The sequence below is a fragment of the Ictidomys tridecemlineatus genome, chromosome 8 (assembly GCF_052094955.1).
Source record: "Ictidomys tridecemlineatus isolate mIctTri1 chromosome 8, mIctTri1.hap1, whole genome shotgun sequence".
NCBI lineage: Eukaryota > Metazoa > Chordata > Mammalia > Rodentia > Sciuridae > Ictidomys > Ictidomys tridecemlineatus.
Window position 1 is genome coordinate 90,065,710 of NC_135484.1, and position 19,621 is coordinate 90,085,330.

Genomic DNA, 19,621 nt, shown 5'->3' on the forward strand with positions numbered 1-19,621 from the left:
TTGGTATGTGGTGCTGCTGAGGATCAAACCCGGGCCGCACGCATGCCAGGCGAGCGCGCTACCGCTTGAGCCACATCCCCAGCCCCCTTGTTTCCAGATTTTGAAATATCAGCATGAGATCAGAAGGACATGCAGTTATTGCGTGCTCATAAAAAAGTAAAATAAATACTAAATATTAGGTTGGTCCAACAAGACAGCCAGTTACTTTAATCCACAATTATTTAAGAAATTAAGAGTTAAAGATGCCTATCTTTAAAACTTCATATTTTATTTTAAATTATAGACAAATATCCAGAATACAGTGATACAGTGTACTTATCTTTTGTGTATGTTCCTACATGTGCTACATCTCTCTCTCTCTCTCTCTCTCTCTCTCTATATATATATATATATATATATATATATATATATATATATACACATATTCTAATGTAATAAATAATTCCTAGAAAAATCATGACCAAATGCCTCAAGTTTTTTATTAAAATGCAATCTTTGGGGCTGGGGATGTGGCTCAAGCGGTAGCACGCTCACCTGGCATTCCCAGGGCGCTGGGTTCAATCCTCAGCACCACATAAAAATAAAATAAAAATGTTGTGTCCACTGAAAACTAAAAAATACAAATTAAAAAAACTTCTCTCTCTCCCTCCCTTCCACCCTCCCTCGCTCCCTCCCTCTCTCTCTTTAAAAAAATGCAGTGTTTAATGTGAAAATACCAAAATCAAAATATGAGATATCAGAACACCAGAATTCAAGAAGGGTCATAATAAGGAAAGGGTACATTCAAAATTGCTTCTTATTCTTGGTACACTACAAGAAATCCATGATAATGCTGCCAATTATTGCAATAGGTCTGGGAATATTATTTGTTTTTTTCTTTTTTTTTTCAGTTTTGTTTTTTCTAAGTGTGTTAATGAAGCAGTTGCACCATTAGGGTACTTCTTTTCTAATAAAAGTACTAAAAACAGTCTCTTAATAAAGTGAGTGTTAGTTTTTGCAATTTTGTCCATGAGAAGTTCTTCCAAATACTAATGTATTTTATAATTAAATAAGCTGCTTCTTAACCGCTAAGAATCTTTCTTAAAAACACATTTGTTAAATCTATACCTTTGTTTGTGCTGATACATTTCAATAAACTTGCATTTCAGTTAAGATTTTCTTTTTCACCTTCACAAGTTCCATCGATATTATTCTTACATTTCTGTTTGACATTAGAAATTTTAATCTATAAGTGGTTTCCTCCTTTCAAATAAGGCAATAGTCTCTTTCTACATAGATGCACTTCAAATGACCAATTAAATTAAGAACTCATTCTGGGAAATTGGGTGGAACTATTATATTGCATGGGAGGTTAATATCATGTCCTTGTTGAGAAAATGTCAGAGTTGAGCACATTGTGTTAAGATCCTTATTTTGGTCAGCATCTCAGCATGCAAATCTAGTTTTTCTAATAGAATACTTGCAGGTGATAGGCAAGGGAACATTGGCACTGGGATAAAAACAAGCAAAAGTGATCTTCACCACTATTACCAAGAAAATAATACCTGTTACACAAATGGTATGGAAATGATGAATGCAGTGATTCATTTATTTACACAAAATATTTATTTAATAGGCACAGGCACTACTTGATTTGGTAATTCTACATCCTACTCAGTGGATATGAGTATTCTATAACAAGTGCTGTAAGTATAATACTCATATAATTTTGACCCTAAAGAAACTTTAAAGACCATTCTAATTTAATGCTTTCATAAGCAGTTGAACAATAAATTTATACATATCTCAATGATGCTTTTTGTAATGACAGAAGAGGTAAACTAGTTATATAATTTGATCACAGCTTATTTTACTTACTTTGTTCAAACTTACTCTCCACATCTCCACTCTTGTTTTCATCACGAGGTATTAAGATTTTTAAATGCACGCATTTTTGTTTCTGATTTTACTTGCTTAGCTATTTACTTTCACTGCATTGTTCCCTATATTATAAATACTTATGACTGTATTTGTTAGTGAAATGAAACATTTTTAATAGCTTGAATATTTTAGACATGTTTTAATACAATATTATTCTTTTATTAGTGTATATTATTACTTTTAATATTAAAAAAAAATATGGCATCATATTACAGGAAAGAAATATTTATGCGACCAGTATAAAGGATTTACCAATAATTCATGTGTTTGAAAAAAATGGCTCTTCTCTGGCTAGGAAGAACTATAGTTGCCATTCTAATAACTTTAGATTCTATCATACATGCATTGAATGATCAGTCCTTTTCTTAGCAGTCACATCTTTCAGTCTTTCATATGAATTTTTGACAATAAAAGATGCTTGAGTGTACTCCCTATTAAAAAAAATAAAGAAAAACAAGAGGTGTGATTTTCATTTAAATGAGAGCCAGTAAAGAAATATGGCATTCTTATTATGTTGTTCAGGCAAGACTAAGTAATACTGTCAACATTTGAAAGTAATGTTCTTAGCATTTTGTGAAAATGGACTGTCAATGAAAGCTTAATCAAATTGTTGAACTAGAAAACTAAGTTCAATTAATTTGACCATGTTGATTACACCAACAGTACGTTGTTTCTGTGTTAAAGAACTGTACCACCTAGAGTGCAATCCAATCCACCTTATTTTGCACTTTCTACTGATCATTTAGCATTAATGTTACAAGACTTTTAGCCTCACACTTTGGAAAACCTCTTAGTTTTTCTGAATCCTTAATCAGGTGTCAAATTAATTCTAAGAAACTTTTACAAATTATAAAAGTAATCTCATTTGTTTTCCTCATTGGTCAAATTTATCTTTGGTAAAATATGCCCTACCATTAATCATTAGCAAAATTTAAACTTGTCCTTGAAAATTTTGGCTTTAGCACAAATGAACTGTAATTAAACAGGACATTTTATGTAGAATTATTCAGATTCAAATAGAAAAGAAGTCTTAATGTAAGAAAGAATATACTCAGGTAAATAGATGTTAGTGACAGTAAAACCATGTGGGTTTGGGCACATGTGGTATAGTAATAGAGTCAGGGGAGCTCAAATACTGGCTATCCATCTGGCCAGTGCACAGCAGTGAGAGCTGATGAAAATTATGTGTATCAAATCACAAGAAAATGTCCCACAACACAAAATACCTCCCAATATCATTAATCTAATTTTCATATCTAGAAGTTCAACTACCCAGAAGATTCATTAATAACTTTAGAATCCATGTTTTAATGAGTTGAGTACTTAATAAAAAACAGTAGATATGTGCAGTTTTTCTACATACCATATAATTCACAAAGTACCTATTAAAATATGAAATAATTCTAAAATTTTGTATTAATTACTCTCTGCTTTATGTAATTAATTTCATCAAGAATGCACATTAAATATGTTGTGCTTAAAATATATTCCAAATGCCAATAGATTATCTGATAAATTTCTCTTTATGTAGGCTAAGAGCAAAAATAATTAAATAATAATGATAATAATAATAACTAATGTTGATCAAATATCCAATAGTCAGATATTATTAAGAACTCATATATTGATTTATTAAATTTCAACAATGACTTTAAGAAAGCAAATTCTATAACCTTTCTCATTTAATAGATAAGGTAACTGAGATACATGAATATCAAGTAACACTTGTATAATCAGCATATACTAAGATACAATCACAAAATAATCTATTCACTGAACCCATCTATTCAATGCTCTGCCCCCCCACCCCCTCACATGCACCCATACTGGCTCCAAAAAGCAAACAGCAATTCAAGATGAAATTCACTCTTCTTCTTAGATTTGTAGATTTTTAAAAGTAAATATAAATAAACAAAATAATATTTCTCATGGTTAAAATTTTTAAAAATTTAACTGCTATAGATTCAATCATAACTTATAATCACAGTTTATTACAACTTTTTAGAGAGAGTGAATAGTAGAGAGATATTTGGTAAAATATGATTTAATAATGTGAGATATACTAATAATATTTTTAAGTAATTCAGCAGTATACTTCACAGTAGCCAAGTTAGGAACATGCCTAGGTGCCCATTCACAGACAAGTGAATAAAGAAAATGTGATGTATATACACAATGGAATTTTACTCCACCATAAAGAAGAATATAATTATTTCACTTACTAGTAAATGGATGGAATGGAAGGATATCATGCTAAGTGAAACAGGCCTTGAATTTCAATGGTTGAATTTTTTTCTCATATGTGAAAGGAAGAGAAAATGGGGAAGGAATAAAAAAGTTGGGGATCAAGTACCTCATGAAAATAGAAGGGATGAAACAACGGAGTAAAAGAAGGGTATTGAGAGGGAGTGAAAAGGTGATGAATTGGGGAAGTACTTGGAATGAAATCTATCAAATTATGTCCTTGTATGGACATACTATCATGAACCATGCATATAATAATAATAATAATAATAATAATAATAATAATAATAATAATAACAACAACAACAACTAATATTGATCGAATATCCAATAGTCAGATATTATTAAGAACTCGTGTTGATTTATTAAATTTCAACAATGATTTAAGAAGGCAATTTCTTTTTTTTTTTTTGAGAGAGAGAGAGAGAGAGAATTTTAATATTTATTTTTTAGTTTTTGACAGACACAACATCTTTGTTTGTGTGTGGTGCTGAGGATCGAACCCGGGGCCGCACACATGCCAGGTGAGCGCACTACCACTTGAGCCACATCCCCAGCCCCGTTAAGAAGGCAATTTCTATTACCTTTCTCATTTCATAAATAAGGAAATATATATATATATATGCATGGTTCATTAGTTCATTGTAGTATGTATATATATAGATGTAGTATGTACATTAAATATATTGTGCTTAAAATATATATAATGATAATAATAATAACTAATGTTGATTAAATATGCAATATTCAGATATTATTAAGAATGTATATATATACACACATGCACACACACACACATGCACACACACACAAACACATAATTGCACTAATAAAAATAATAGAAGGGAGATCAGATTTGGGGAGAGAGGAAAGGAGGCAAAAGGAAGGAACTGGAAATGAGATTGATTAAATTGTGTCTGTGCATGTGTGAATGTTTCAGTTCCTCCTCAATTCCTTTGCAGCATCTTATTATTGTAAAGGATAGCACGTTTTTTTCCTCTTCTGAATCTTCCCTCAACATTCTATCTGTGCCTTCTTTCCAAGTAAGCACACTCTAGTCCATGATTACACATTGTCAAATCAATTCCCATTTCCTCATTACTTATCTCTGATGATCTAAAGATTAATAGAGATACCAATTGTATTGATAGATAATTTAAATTTCCACTGAGATTTCTACCACATCTTCCTAAACAACTCAAAGGAAAATGTGATTCCATTTGCCTTAGTGATTTTATTTACTTGGCCCCTCCACCTATAAACTAACTGAAACATCATCAGTCCTCCAATATATAATCCATAACCTGATCATCTGTGTTGCCATCCTACTCTAAAATGTTCTTTCTTCTTTTTCTAACTTCTGTACCGTCTAACTGGTTTCACTGCCATAAGTGTGGCCTAGAGAAGACCAAAGGGATTCATTTCAAAGTTATCGACTGAGTATTAACCTGTATACCCAGGTCTTGATAGAAACTTGAGGTAAATAACTGTACCTTTCCAAAGATGAATTCTGTGTATCCCTCAGATTCACCTGTGCTCAGATGCTGAAGGCAACTTCCTTTTTTCTTTTTCACAGTTTTTCAAATTTCTCTTGACTTTATATTTTTTGTGTGTTTTGTTGTTATTGTTGTTGTTATTGTTTTGATGGCGGGGTACCAGTGATTGAACTCGGAGGCACTCAAGTACTAAGCCACATCCCCAGTCCTATTTGTATTATATTTAAAGACAGGGTCTCACTTATTTGCTTAGTGCCTAGCCATGCTGAGGCTGGTATTGAACTCACAATCCTTCTGTCTCAGTCTTCAGAGTAGCTGGGATTACAGGCATGTGCCTCACCTTCGGTTTTTTTGTGCCTGTTCCTGCATCAGGAAGTTTATCACCAGTTGCTTTTCACATTCTGATATAATTCAATTATATCTTTTCCCTAGACTTCGTCCTATTTAAGGAAACCTTTCTTTCCTCAAGTCACTCCCACATTATCCTATTTTTATTTATTTAAAATGTTTCTATGTGTTTTTACAATTGTCCATTTTACTTCTTATTTAATCATTATTGTCCTTCTCTCTCTACTGTCCTCAGATATGACTTGTTCATCATTTCATTTCTAGAGCATGGAATTAATGAACAGAATTATATACTAAGTTCTGAATAACAAAACAGAAAGTGATTAGCTGCTGTATTCGATTACTTTATATAGTTTTGAATTACTTAGCTGTACTGAAAGGTAAAATATTTATTCAGAGAAAGTTGTGTGCAGTGTCAGATAAAACTGCCATCACCTAGCTTTTTAGTTTACAGCACATTATCAAGCAGTCATGTTGCCTTTCAAATGATTAAAAGTAGATTCAAAAGAATAAACAGGTAGCTTTTTTTAATTATATAGAAGCCAAGAAGACATTTGAGATAGATATAAAAATAAATTATCAGGGCAAGGATTTCAAACAGGAGTAAGACTCTAAGCATCGATAGTGGCCTAAATATTTCAATAGATACTTTTCTTTCCTCTCACCCCAGATTGCTGTTTCTTCCTATCTAGGACGGATGATCTCCAGAGATTAAAGTCATGATCACTCTGGAAGTCAACACTTGTCACCTATTTCATGTGTTCCTGGAGGAAACTCCTTTTAGTTTGCAGACTTCAGCTGAAGTAAACAAGATCCCAAGCTCTGTGTCTGGGTAACATGGAAATTACCTCTCTTAATCTCCGTAACATGCAACACCACATCTCTTTTCTAAATATGAACAATTTATTTCCAATATAATTTAACTAGCTCTATGATATAAAAACTAAAATCATGATTTCTTATTTCAACCCTAATATATTTGAAAAACACAGAAAGTGGACTCCTTTATTAAGAATTCTTATATATTTGCTTTTTCTTAAGGAAAGAGTAGAGGTTAGCATTTTAAAGTAAACATGAATATACTTTATATCACATAAACCTCATTTATAAATGCATCTGGCATCAAGCTGAAACCTCAATCAACTAACAGTAAGCTAAATAATTCTCATTTATTCCAATGATCGATTTTTTCATTTTTCATGTACTTATTTACCAAGAGATAATTGACCAATATTATGAAAGAAAACATTTATTTTAGAATTGAAGTCTTAGTAAACACATATTGGATCAAACTTTCAGATGTATGACTTACATCTTTACAGAGGCTTAGTTCTAGAACAAGCCTGAGAGATAGCTTTTTAATACAGTTTCAAAATATGGATTGTTCAAATTGTTGCCGGAAGCTATGGAAGTTTTCCCTGGGAGTTGATCCTGTTATTAAACCACAGTGTTACTGTGTCAAGAAGTAATCCTACAGGGTACCTGTTTGAGGAAAACAGAATAAAAGAAAATATAGCAAATGAAAGCTGTGAAACTAAAAGATTTAAAAAAAACACAAGAGCATATAATAGAAATAGCAGAACATAATACTAAACACTATTAAATGTATAAATTCAAAATGATTCAGTCATATAAAAACATCATCTTGTGATTCACTATATTTCACATCTGAAGAAGAAAACTGAGAAATAAACACATGGAACTAAAAGTTCTTACATTAAGAAACAGCAATTTGCCAGGTGGTAATCCCAGTGGCTCAGGAGGCTGAGGCAGGAGGATAACTAGTTGAAAGCTAGCCTCAAAAAAGCAAGGTGCTAAGCAACTCAGTGAGACCCTGTCTCTAAATAAAACATAAAATAGAGCTGGAGATATGGCTTAGTGGTGAAGTGCTCCTGAGTTCAATATGTGGTACCAAAAAAAAAAAAAAAAGGGAAAGAAACAGCAATTTGATAATTTGATCACTCCACTAACATTAACAATATACTAAATTTACAAATATTCTGTGCTCTGAAAAACATCCTTCCCCAATAAACATTATGAAAATAACTACTATTAATAGCTTACATTTGGTTACATTTTAAATTACTATGGCTCGTAAATATTACTTGCAAGGGTAAAAATATACACAAAATTTAACTTGAGTCTACATATATTTATAATTCTTAATGATTTTATCTTTTTTTTACCTCTACCTGGAAAACTGCTTGTTAAAAAGGTATTACTCTGAATGTGTGATATCCCATGGGATAGCCCTGTATTAGTTGGAACAGTCTTAAGCTGCTGCTATAGATCAAAACCTCTATCTCAGTGAGCTGGCACAACCAGTATAAGGTTGGAATGCTCTTCTACGTGCTTATCCAAAATTAAAGCTTCTTTTATATTATGATAGTGCTAATTTCCATATGTGGCTTTTTTCCATTGAATTATGACATGGTCCTGGAAGTGAGACCCAACTTCTATTCTCCTTCCTTTGCACACAGTTCAGCCACATGGAGTTCTCTAACTGAAAAGGAGGCTGGAGAATGAGGTCTAAAGTTGTGCTTGGGGAGAAGATAAAACAAGTGGTGAAGAGAATCAGTATCCAGATAATAAAAGATTCCATTCTTTTTTTAACGCACAAATAGAATACACTCAATCTCTCACAAAAGGAGAGCAACCCCAGATCACTTGTAATCACCAAATCTAACAAAATTGCAATATTTTGATGTATATGAAATACTGTCTTGTTTTAGGAGTAATATAAACCTCTTTTTTCATTGTTAAAGTTTCTATGGATAACAAAAATACCTATGAAGTCCCCTTTATATTATGCTGCTCAAATTAATAAGAATATATTCTGGATAGCAGTGAAGAAATTTTTAAAAATTCAAACACAATTAATGTCCAGTCTATGATCATATCTGTTTAACAAACATGGAGAATATGATTACTAATTTAATATCCAGTTTCTGTTTGCCTTTAGTACACAGTGCTTTTTTTGAAATAATTTTATAGTAGTCATTATAACTTACCTTCTTAAAAAATAGACACAAAAACATGAAAAGCAGAGACTATTCCCAATTCTTGTATTTCTTTTGTTGTTCTATAGAAAATCTATTTCTTTTTATAGAAATTTATGCTGCTTAGGCAGATAAAATTTATGTTGCTTTTACTATTATCATTTTCAGGCACATAATTTCCTCTTCATTTTCCCTGGAAACATTATTACAGGGAACTGATTAACTGTGGAATAGTTGCAAAAGAAATAGAGGAAAGGCTCATAGAATATTATTGTAAAAATATATGGGGTTTTAAAAAATGTAATTCTCTGAAGAGAAGGAAAGAATGTCTTAAATATATAGGGATTCCCTTTTCTTCTGGCCTTAGCTTGTATGCCTCTTGGGTAATCCATATTTTTTGAAATAGTGTATTTTTCTACTATGCCCATGAAATACTCAAATTTTCTTAGAACTTATCTCATGATAATTTTTTTTTATTTCTCTTCAGCACCTATAAGAGTTTAAACAAAGATATTATTTTAATTTTCACCCTCCAAAAGGCATTGTCAATAGATTAATACATAATGAAATATGATGCAAATATAATAAAAATGATACTTCTACTTATTTTTAACTTACATAAAATGTTCTTTTTTCAAAAGGATGGTTTAGTTGCCTGTTCCAATCTTTGCAGGAAGAAGAAACAACCAAAAATCAAAGGTTATATTAACAATATTCAGCAGTGAGAACAATTTCTTTAATTTGTTTTAAATACAATAATTTACTTTTTTCCTAATGAATTTACAAAAAAAAATGTTTTAATCAATCTGGGATTCTGTCTTAATTATGAAGGATTAATTTATTTTTCTTTAGTGTTGAAAATGAGATCATTATACTTTTACCTCAATGAAGGTAATGTGCATGATTTGAATGACAGGAAACATCATTCAAATTGTTTTAGAGTCTTACTCTATCTTTTGTGAAGGATATCCAACAAAAGATTCACCTGAACAAAATAACAGAGAAAGGGTTTAATAAACTACTCTCTCTCTCTCTCTTGTGATGCACAAATAAATACCACCTTGAGTTTTCTGATTTCTCAAAAGCCATACTTTCTGTAATGCCTAGTATGAACTACAAACTGTGTATTGAGATGAAAGACAAAGAATATTTACCTAGAGATCATTTCATTGAAGATCATTCAAAAGCATAAGAGACATATTAATAAACTCAACAATTGTGTGCATATTTGTGTACATAAAAACAAATCCAACTATTATGTACAATTAAAATTCATCAATAAAATCATTTTAAAAACTAAAAAAGATTGTCTATTTCCCATGACAATAGGCAAAGCAACCTGGTAAAGAGGAGAAATGACTGTAAAAATTAGTTCAAGGACTGTATTTTGTATGATGAATGATGTTTGCATTGAGTAAGAGGTGAAATGGCATCATAATAAGAGAGTTAGTGTTGAGAAAAATGATAGGAAATGGAGAAAAATTACTTGTGCATTAGTATATTAAAGATTAATCATGCCCATACACAGTTGCATACATACCTATACACAGGTGGACACACACCTATATTATGGCTGAGCATACCCAACTCTGAGAAGTTATGTATGATGGAGAATTATGAGTTTTTGAGCAGGTGACTATACTATGGCTCTTCCTTCTCTGAACTCCCCCAGGTTAAATGCTCAATCTTTCTTTCTTCTTCCACTTAAATTAGACAGAAAGTACATTTATTACTCTCATTCCCTCTCACATAGACCAAACTCTACCAAGTTAAAAATTATTATTCTGTCTTCTTTCATTGCTTAAGCCATATTTGTTATTATAACATTTAAATGTGCTTTTATGTTTTAATACATGCACATTTTCTTTTCTTCTCTATTTTTAGTAGATGTTAACTGGCTACATTTAATTTTTATTGTCACCACAAAACATGAAATACATAGCAATGGTTTAGTAAAGCTTAATTGACCTTATAGACCTTCTTACCAGTCTGTCTTCTTTATGCTGTTAGAATAGAAGCAAAAGAACAAGTTGGCTAATCTCCTTCTTAGAAATTATAGTTGTTTTATTGCTTTAATAAAAAAATGACCATTCATTTAGCAGCTGAAAACAACATAGTCCTATTATTCTACCATTCTGAAGGTCAGACATCTGGTATGGTCTCTCTGAACTAACTAACACTGAGAAGTTGGCAAGGCTGCACTCCCCACTAGAAGCTCCAAGATAGAATTTACTTCAATTCTTTTTCCAGCATCTGGAGGATGCTTGGATTCATTGACAACTGGGTATGATATGTCAAGATCATTGTATTGTCTTGAGCAACCAATAAAAAAAAATTGTTGGATCTGACCTTACTTCCATTGTCATACTTCCTTCCCTGGCTTTTCTACCTACCTCTACTACTTAAAGGACACTTGTAAATTTTGGCCCCCCCTCAAATGACCCAGGGAACTCCTTATGTTAAGATTAGCTGATTAGCAACCTTAATTCAATCTGAAGCCTTAAATCCACTTTGCCATGTAACCAATTATATCCACAAATTCTGAGGATTAGGATATGGATGCCCACCATAGGTAATTTTTTGTGTTTTTAAAATTTCAGATTTAGTACCAATTGATGATTGAATACTATTTTTTGAAGAGACATTTAAAATATATGCAATAACAAAATAACAATGAAAACCAACAGTGGGAAGTAGGACAGTAAAGGGGGGAAATAATCAAAGAGGAAAACAAACCATGTTTAATAACATAAATAAACAAATATGGCTGGAAGAACAACCCATATCTCAATAATAACCCTAAATGTTAATGGCTTAACCTCACCAATTAAGAGACACAGGCTAGTAGAATGGATCACAAAACAAGACCCAACAATATGCTGCCTACAGGAGATGTATTTGATAGGAAAAGACATACATAGACTGAAGGTGAAAGGTTGGGAAAAATCATATCACTCATATGGACTTCGGAAACAAGCAGGAGTGTTCATACTCATATCAAATAAAATAGATTTCAAGCCAAAGTTAATCAAAATGGATAAAGAGGGACACTACATACTGCTCAAGGGAACCATACACCAACAATACATAACAATCATAAATATATATGCCCCAAACAATGGTGCAGCTATGTTCATCAAGCAAACTCTTCTCAAGATCAAGAGGCTAATAGACCACCATAGAATAATCATGGGAGACTTCAACACACCTCTCTCACCATTGGACAGATCTTCCAAACAAAAGTTGAATAAGGAAACTATAGAACTCAATAACACAATTAATAACCTAGACTTAATTGACTTTTATAGAATATACCACTTAACATCAAGCAGTCAAACTTTTTTCTCAGCAGCACATGGATCCTTCTCAAAAATAGATCATATATTATGTCACAGGGCAACTCTTAGACAATATAAAGGAGTACCATGTACAATATAAATAATACCATGCATCTTATCTGATTATAATGGAATGGAACTGAAAATCAAGGATAAAAGAAGAAAGAAAAAATCATACATCACTTGGAGAATGAACAATAGGTTACTGAATGATCAATGGGTTATAGAAGACATCAAGGAGGAAATTAAAAAATTCTTAGAGATAAATGAAAACACAGACACAACATATCAGAAACTATGGGACACATTGAAAGCAGTTCTAAGAGGAAAATTCATTGCTTGGAGTTCATTCCTTAAAAAAAGAAAAAACCAACAAATAAATTATCTCATACTTCATCTCAAAATCCTAGAAAAAGAAGAGCAAAACAACAGCAAAAGAAGTAGACCGCAAGAAATAATTAAAATCAGAGCTGAAATTAATGAAATCGAAACAAAAGAAACAATTGAAAAAAATGACAAAACTAAAAGTTGGTTCTTTGAAAAAATAAATAAAATCAACAGACTCTTATCCACACTAACAAAGAGAAGAAGAGAGAGAACTCAAATTACTAGCATATGGGATGAAAAAGGCAATATCACAACAGACACTTCAGAAATACAGAGATAATCAGAAATTATTTTGAATCCTTATACTCCAATAAAATAGAAGATAGTGAAGGCATCGATAAATTTCTTAAGTCATATGACCTGCCCAGATTGAGTCAGGAGGATATAGACAACCTAAACAGACCAATATCAATTGAGGAAATAGAAGAAACCATCAAAAGACTACCAACTAAGAAAAGCCCAGGACCGGATGGGTATACAGCAGAGTTTTACAAAACCTTTAAAGAGGAAATAATACCAATACTTTTCAAGCTATTTCAGGAAATAGAAAAAGAGGGAGAACTTCCAAATTCATTCTACAAGGCCAACATCACCCTGATTCCTAAACCAGACAAAGACACTTCAAAGAAAGAAAACTACAGAGCAATATCTCTAATGAACCTAGATGCAAAAATCCTCAATAAAATCCTGGTGAATCGGATTCAAAAACATATCAAAAAAATTGTGCACCATGATCAAGTAGGATTCATCCCTGGGATGCAAGGCTGGTTCAATATACAGAAATCAAAAAATGTTATTCACCACATCAATAGACTTAAAAATAAAAACCATATGATCATCTCGATAGATGCGGAAAAAGCATTCAACAAAGTACAGCATCCCTTTATGTTCAAAACTCTAGAACAACTAGGGATAACAGGAACATACCTCAACATTGTAAAAGCAATCTGTGCTAAGCCTCAGGCTAGCATCATTCTGAATGGAGAAAAATTGAAGGCATTCCCTCTAAAATCTGGAACAAGACAGGGATGCCCTCTCTCACCACTTCTGTTCAACATAGTTCTCATTGCACTGGCCAGAGCAATTAGACAGATGAAAGAAATTAAAGGCATAAAAATAGGAAAAGAAGAACTTAAATAATCACTATTTGCAGGTGACATGATTCTATACCTAGCAGACCCAAAATGGTCTACAAAGAAACTATTAGAGCTAATAAATGAATTCAGCAAAGTGGCAGGATATAAAATCAACACGCATAAATCAAAGGCATTCCTGTATATCAGCGACAAATCCTCTGAAATGGAAATTGTCACGACCCCCTTGCCCGCAAGGAAGACGCGACTCAGGAATCTTCTTTCAGCAGTTTATTCAGGCCCTTGATATTCTTCTAATAATTCTTCTACTACTACTACCTCGGATGCCCCTCCCAGCCTTAATAAAGCACCGCGAACCCCAATGCAAAGGTGCCACGTGTACCCTTCTCACAGGGTGCTAGAAAATGACACGCCAACTTTCTCTGATAAGGAGCTGGGAACACGCCAACTCTCTTTGATATGGAGTTGTCCTTCACAGACCACAACGGAGCCAGCGCCATCATGTAATGGCGACCAGAGTCCGCAGGAACGGCTCACCACAGGAAATGAGGACAACCACTCCATTGACAATATCCTCAAAATAAAATAAAATAAAATATTTGGGAATCAACCTAACAAAAGAGGTGAAAGACTTATACAATGAAAACTACAGAATTCTAAAGAGAGAAATAGAAGATCTTAGAAGATGGAAAAATATACCCTGTTCATGGATAAGCAGAACTAACATCATCAAAATGGCGATATTACCCAAAGTTCTCTATAGGTTTAATGCAATGCCAATCAAAATCCCAATGGCATTTCTTGTAGAAATAGATAAAGCAATCATGAAATTCATATGGAAAAATAAAAGACCCAGAATAGCAAAAACAATTCTAAGCAGGAAGTGTGAATCAGGCAATATAGCGATACCAGACTTCAAACTACACTACAGAGCAATAGTAACAAAGACAGCATGGTACTTGTACCAAAACAGGCAGGTGGACCAATGGTACAGAATAGAGGACACAGAAACCAATCCACAAAACTACAACTATCTTATGTTTGATACAGGGGCTAAAAGCATGCAATGGAGGAAGGATAGCATCTTCAACAAATGGTGCTGGGAAAACTGGAAATCCATATGCCACAAAATGAAACTGAATCCCTTTCTCTCGCCATGCACAAAAGTTAACTCAAAATAGATCAAGGAGCTTGATATTAAATCAGAGACACGGCATCTGATAGAAGAAAAAGTTGGCTACGATCTACATACTGTGGGGTCGGGCTCCAAATTCCTCAATAGGACACCCATAGCACAAGAGTTAATAACTAGAATCAACAAATGGAACTTACTCAAACTAAAAAGTTTTTTTTCTCAGCAAAAGAAACAATAAGAGAGGTAAATAGGGAGCCTACATCCTGGGAACAAATCTTTACTCCTCACACTTCAGATAGAGCCCTAATATCCAGAGTATACAAAGAACTCAAAAAATTAGACAATAAGATAACAAATAACCCAATCAACAAATGGGCCAAGGACCTGAACAGACACTTCACAGAGGAGGATATACAATCAATCAACAAGTACATGAAAAAATGTTCACCATCGCTAGCAGTCAGAGAAATGCAAATCAAAACCACCCTAAGATACCATCTCACTCCAGTAAGATTGGCAGCCATTATGAAGTCAAACAACAACAAGTGCTGGTGAGGATGTGGGGAAAAGGGTACACTTGTACATTGTTGGTGGGACTGCAAATTGGTGCAGCCAATTTGGAAAGCAGTATGGAGATTTCTTGGAAAGCTGGAAATGGAACCACAATTTGACCCAGCTATTCCCCTTTTTGGTCTATTCCCTAAAGACCTAAAAAGAGCATGCTACAGGGACACTGCTACATTGATGTTCACAGCAGCACAATTCACAATAGCAAGACTGTGGAACCAACCTAGATGCCCTTCAATAGACGAATGGATAAAAAAAAATGTGGCATTTATACACAATGGAGTATTACTCTGCATTAAAAAATGACAAAATCATAGAATTTGGAGGGAAATGAATGGCAATAGAGCAGATTATGCTAAGTGAACCTAGCCAATCCCTAAAAAACAAATGCCAAATGTCTTCTTTGATATAAGGAGAGTAACTAAGAACAGAGTAGGTACGAAGAGCATGAGAAGAAGATTAATATTAAACAGGGATGAGAGGTGGGAGGGAAAGGGAAAGAGAAGGGAAATTGCATGGAAATGGAAGGAGACCCTCAGGGTTATACAAAATTACATACAATAAGAAGTGAGGGGAAAGGGAACAATAATACAAGGGGGAGAAATGAATTACAGTAGAGAAGGTAGAGAGAGAAGAGAGGAGGGGAGGGGAGGGGAGGGGGGATAGTAGAGGATAGGAAAGGCAGCAAAAACAACAGATACTAGTATGGCAATATGTAAATAAATGGAAGTGTAACTGATGTGATTCTGCAATCTGTATATGGGGTAAAAATGGGAGTTCATAACCCACTTGAATCAAAGTGTGAAATATGATATATCAAGAACTATGTAATGTTTTGAACAACCAACAATAAAATAAAATAAAATATAGGCAATAACATAAAAAATTAGAGACACAAAAGAATAAATATGCAAAGAAAAACCTCTCATCCATCATTTTAAAAAACTTGATAGCAAAATAAATAAGCAAATAAATAATTTTAACTTTTCCTAATACTTTTTCGTCCCATAATATCCAGGAAATTAAGCAGGATTAATTTGGCAAAGTAAGTGTTTTACATAAATCTCTGCTTAGGTACACAGTTTTTCCTGAGAAAACTCATCAAAATCAAATTACAAGTATCAGAAGTGTGATGATTATGAATTTGGTCAGCTTTTTGAAGGTCATTTGCTATAAAACAGATTATGTATAAGATATACTTTGAATACATTTCTGAGATTATAAATATATGGAGAAATAACTAACAATAATCTCCTTAACTCCAAAATAAAGAAAATATGTGGTTAGTTTTGATCTGGAAGACATTAAAAAACTGAAGAATATTCTTAGATATAAACAAACAAAAGATCACAGAAAAACAAATAGTTTGAGATGCAAGAGTCAGATCAAATAAAGTTATTAATATGTATGTAAAAGGAAAAATGAAAATTACACATATTTCTTGACCAGAGAAATTTATAATTAAAGTACCTCATAATAGCAATGTACAAATTGGGAAATAGGTAACTTAAATAAAAAATGTTTAAATTTCATTGCATTTGGGGAATATAAAATATGTTATCTTGGATTCAATCATCTGCAAGTATTCAAAATATTATGAAAATATTATGAAATATAACAATTCTAATTGCATATATTTTGAAGAACTTGATTTTATTTTTCAAAAATGAAAATGGAATATTGTCAATATAACATAGTCTACCTGAAAAAAAAAGAGCAAAATAAGACCAATCAATAATCAATGTCAAAAGGAGTTTAACAAGTGATTTCTTAAATAAGTTAAAGTTCTAAAGATGGAGAATTTAAGGCACATATCTACTGGACTTGGGGACATACAATAGAATCATTTTCTTTAGAGCTCTATTGACATAATAATAGAAAAATTCGATTAAAAAAAACGTACTAGAAAACCTAGAAATAGATCCAAGCTCAAATAGGTACTACATGACTAAAGTGATATTGAGGATTTCTTGGGGTACTGTAAGAACAATTCAATAAATGCATTTCAAAAACCTGACTTTGTGTTGAAATAAAAGATGAAACTTGATTTTTATGTAAATCATAATTTTATGTACATAAAAATGACTATGCATGCCAAAGTATAAATCATCATATTATTGTGGAATGTGTAAAATCAGATACAGAGGAATAAATATGTATAAGGAAAGGCAATACTAATCCTAAGTGAAATAAGCCAGTCCCCAAAAAACTAAAGGCTAAATGTTTTCTTTGATTTGCAGATGCTAATTCACAAATGGTGAGAGAAGATTAGGAAAGAATCGAGTTCCTCTGGATTAGGTAGAGTAGAATGAAGAGAAAGGAAAGTGATGAGGGTAGGAAGGATAGTAGAATGAATCTGACATTATTACCTTATGTACATATATAACTAAAACCAGTATGAGTCTATATCATATAAAGCCAGAAAAATAAGAAATTATACTCCATTTTTGTATGGTATGTCAAAATGTATTCTACTGTCATGTATCACAAATTAGAACAAATAAAAGAAAATTGAATTTTTAAATCAAAGGGATACCCCCCATAAAAGGCAATACTAAACCTCATAGAACAAAAATAATAATATTTATAATTTTCTGGATAGGTGAGATATTCTTTAACAAGACACAAAAAGCAATAATCACAAAATAGTTACATATATATATATATATATATGTTTATATACATAAATATATAAAATTGTGCATGTTGTGTAAATAATATATACTTATATTCATTAATTAGCCTCACAAAAATATGGAAATACTAGGTAAATACTCTGAGAAAGTATTTGTAACACATACAGTTATTCTCTGGGATACTATATACAAAGTAAATTAGTGAACTATAGATGCAAACAACTCCATGGACTAATTCTTAAAAATGCAATAAGGAACTAAAATGATCAGTCCAAGGCAATTATACACAGTACATCAGTATCTATAGCTTAAAAACAAGCAAAGCAGCAAAATAGATGCATTTTGCCAATAATGTATATATTTGAAACATTCAAAAATTTAAATTATAAAAATTCAGGATAACATTTGTCTCTTTGCTGAGGTAAAAGAAATTTCATGAGATGAATGATAATTATGTGTAAGAGTTTGTTCATGTGCATGTGCTTGAATTGGAAAGTGGTTTACTGATATTCATTCTATCATAATGCATTACTTAAAATATACTTTTATATTGAAGAAATTGTCATATATGTATCAAATATTTTATTTAAAACAGAAGAATTATGACTGGCTGAAACTAAGGAATTAAAAAGTGAGTGTTCTAGTTTACATTTGTAATTCTTTTTTTAACCATAAATACACATTTATATTTGATACATAATTATCATTCTTATTTAAAAAATTATTTGGTGATTATATAATAACACTGACAATTTGATACAAAGGAATAATTAAAAGTTAACTTTGTTTCTGTCAGTTTCACTGTATAATTTCTTTTTTTAAATTTGTTTTAATTAGTGACACATGACAGTACAATGATCTTGACATATCATACATTTGAATCAGATGGGATATAATTTTTCATTTTTCTGAGTGTACAGGTTGCAGAATTAGATTGATCATGCAGTCATGTATATAGCCACAACAATAATAATGTCTATTTTATTCTGCTGTCCTTCCATTCTCCCCTTCCCCTCCCCTCCCTTCCCATTACTTCTCTCTACCCAATCTAATGTGACCTGCTTATTTTTTTTTCATACATGAATTCTGTATAACGAAGGGGGTCTCCTTCCCTCTTCCATGCAATTCCCTTTCTCCCTTCCTTTCCCTCCCACCTTTCTTCCCTATCTAGAGGTAATTTTTTCTCATGATCTTCCTCCTTTCCCCATTTTGAGTTACCTCCCTTATATCAGAGAAGACATTCGGCATTTGTTTTTTGGGGGATTGGCATGTCAGATGCATGGTTAAAACACTGAAGTATAGCATGTATAATAAAGTGTTACACATTAAAATTTTTAATAATCCTAAAATGTATTATCTAAGAATTAAATTGATCTTGGATATGTGTAGATTTCTTTTCCATATTCTTCTACGTTTTACCATCTCATTTTTCCTCACTAATATGCTATAATAAGTAC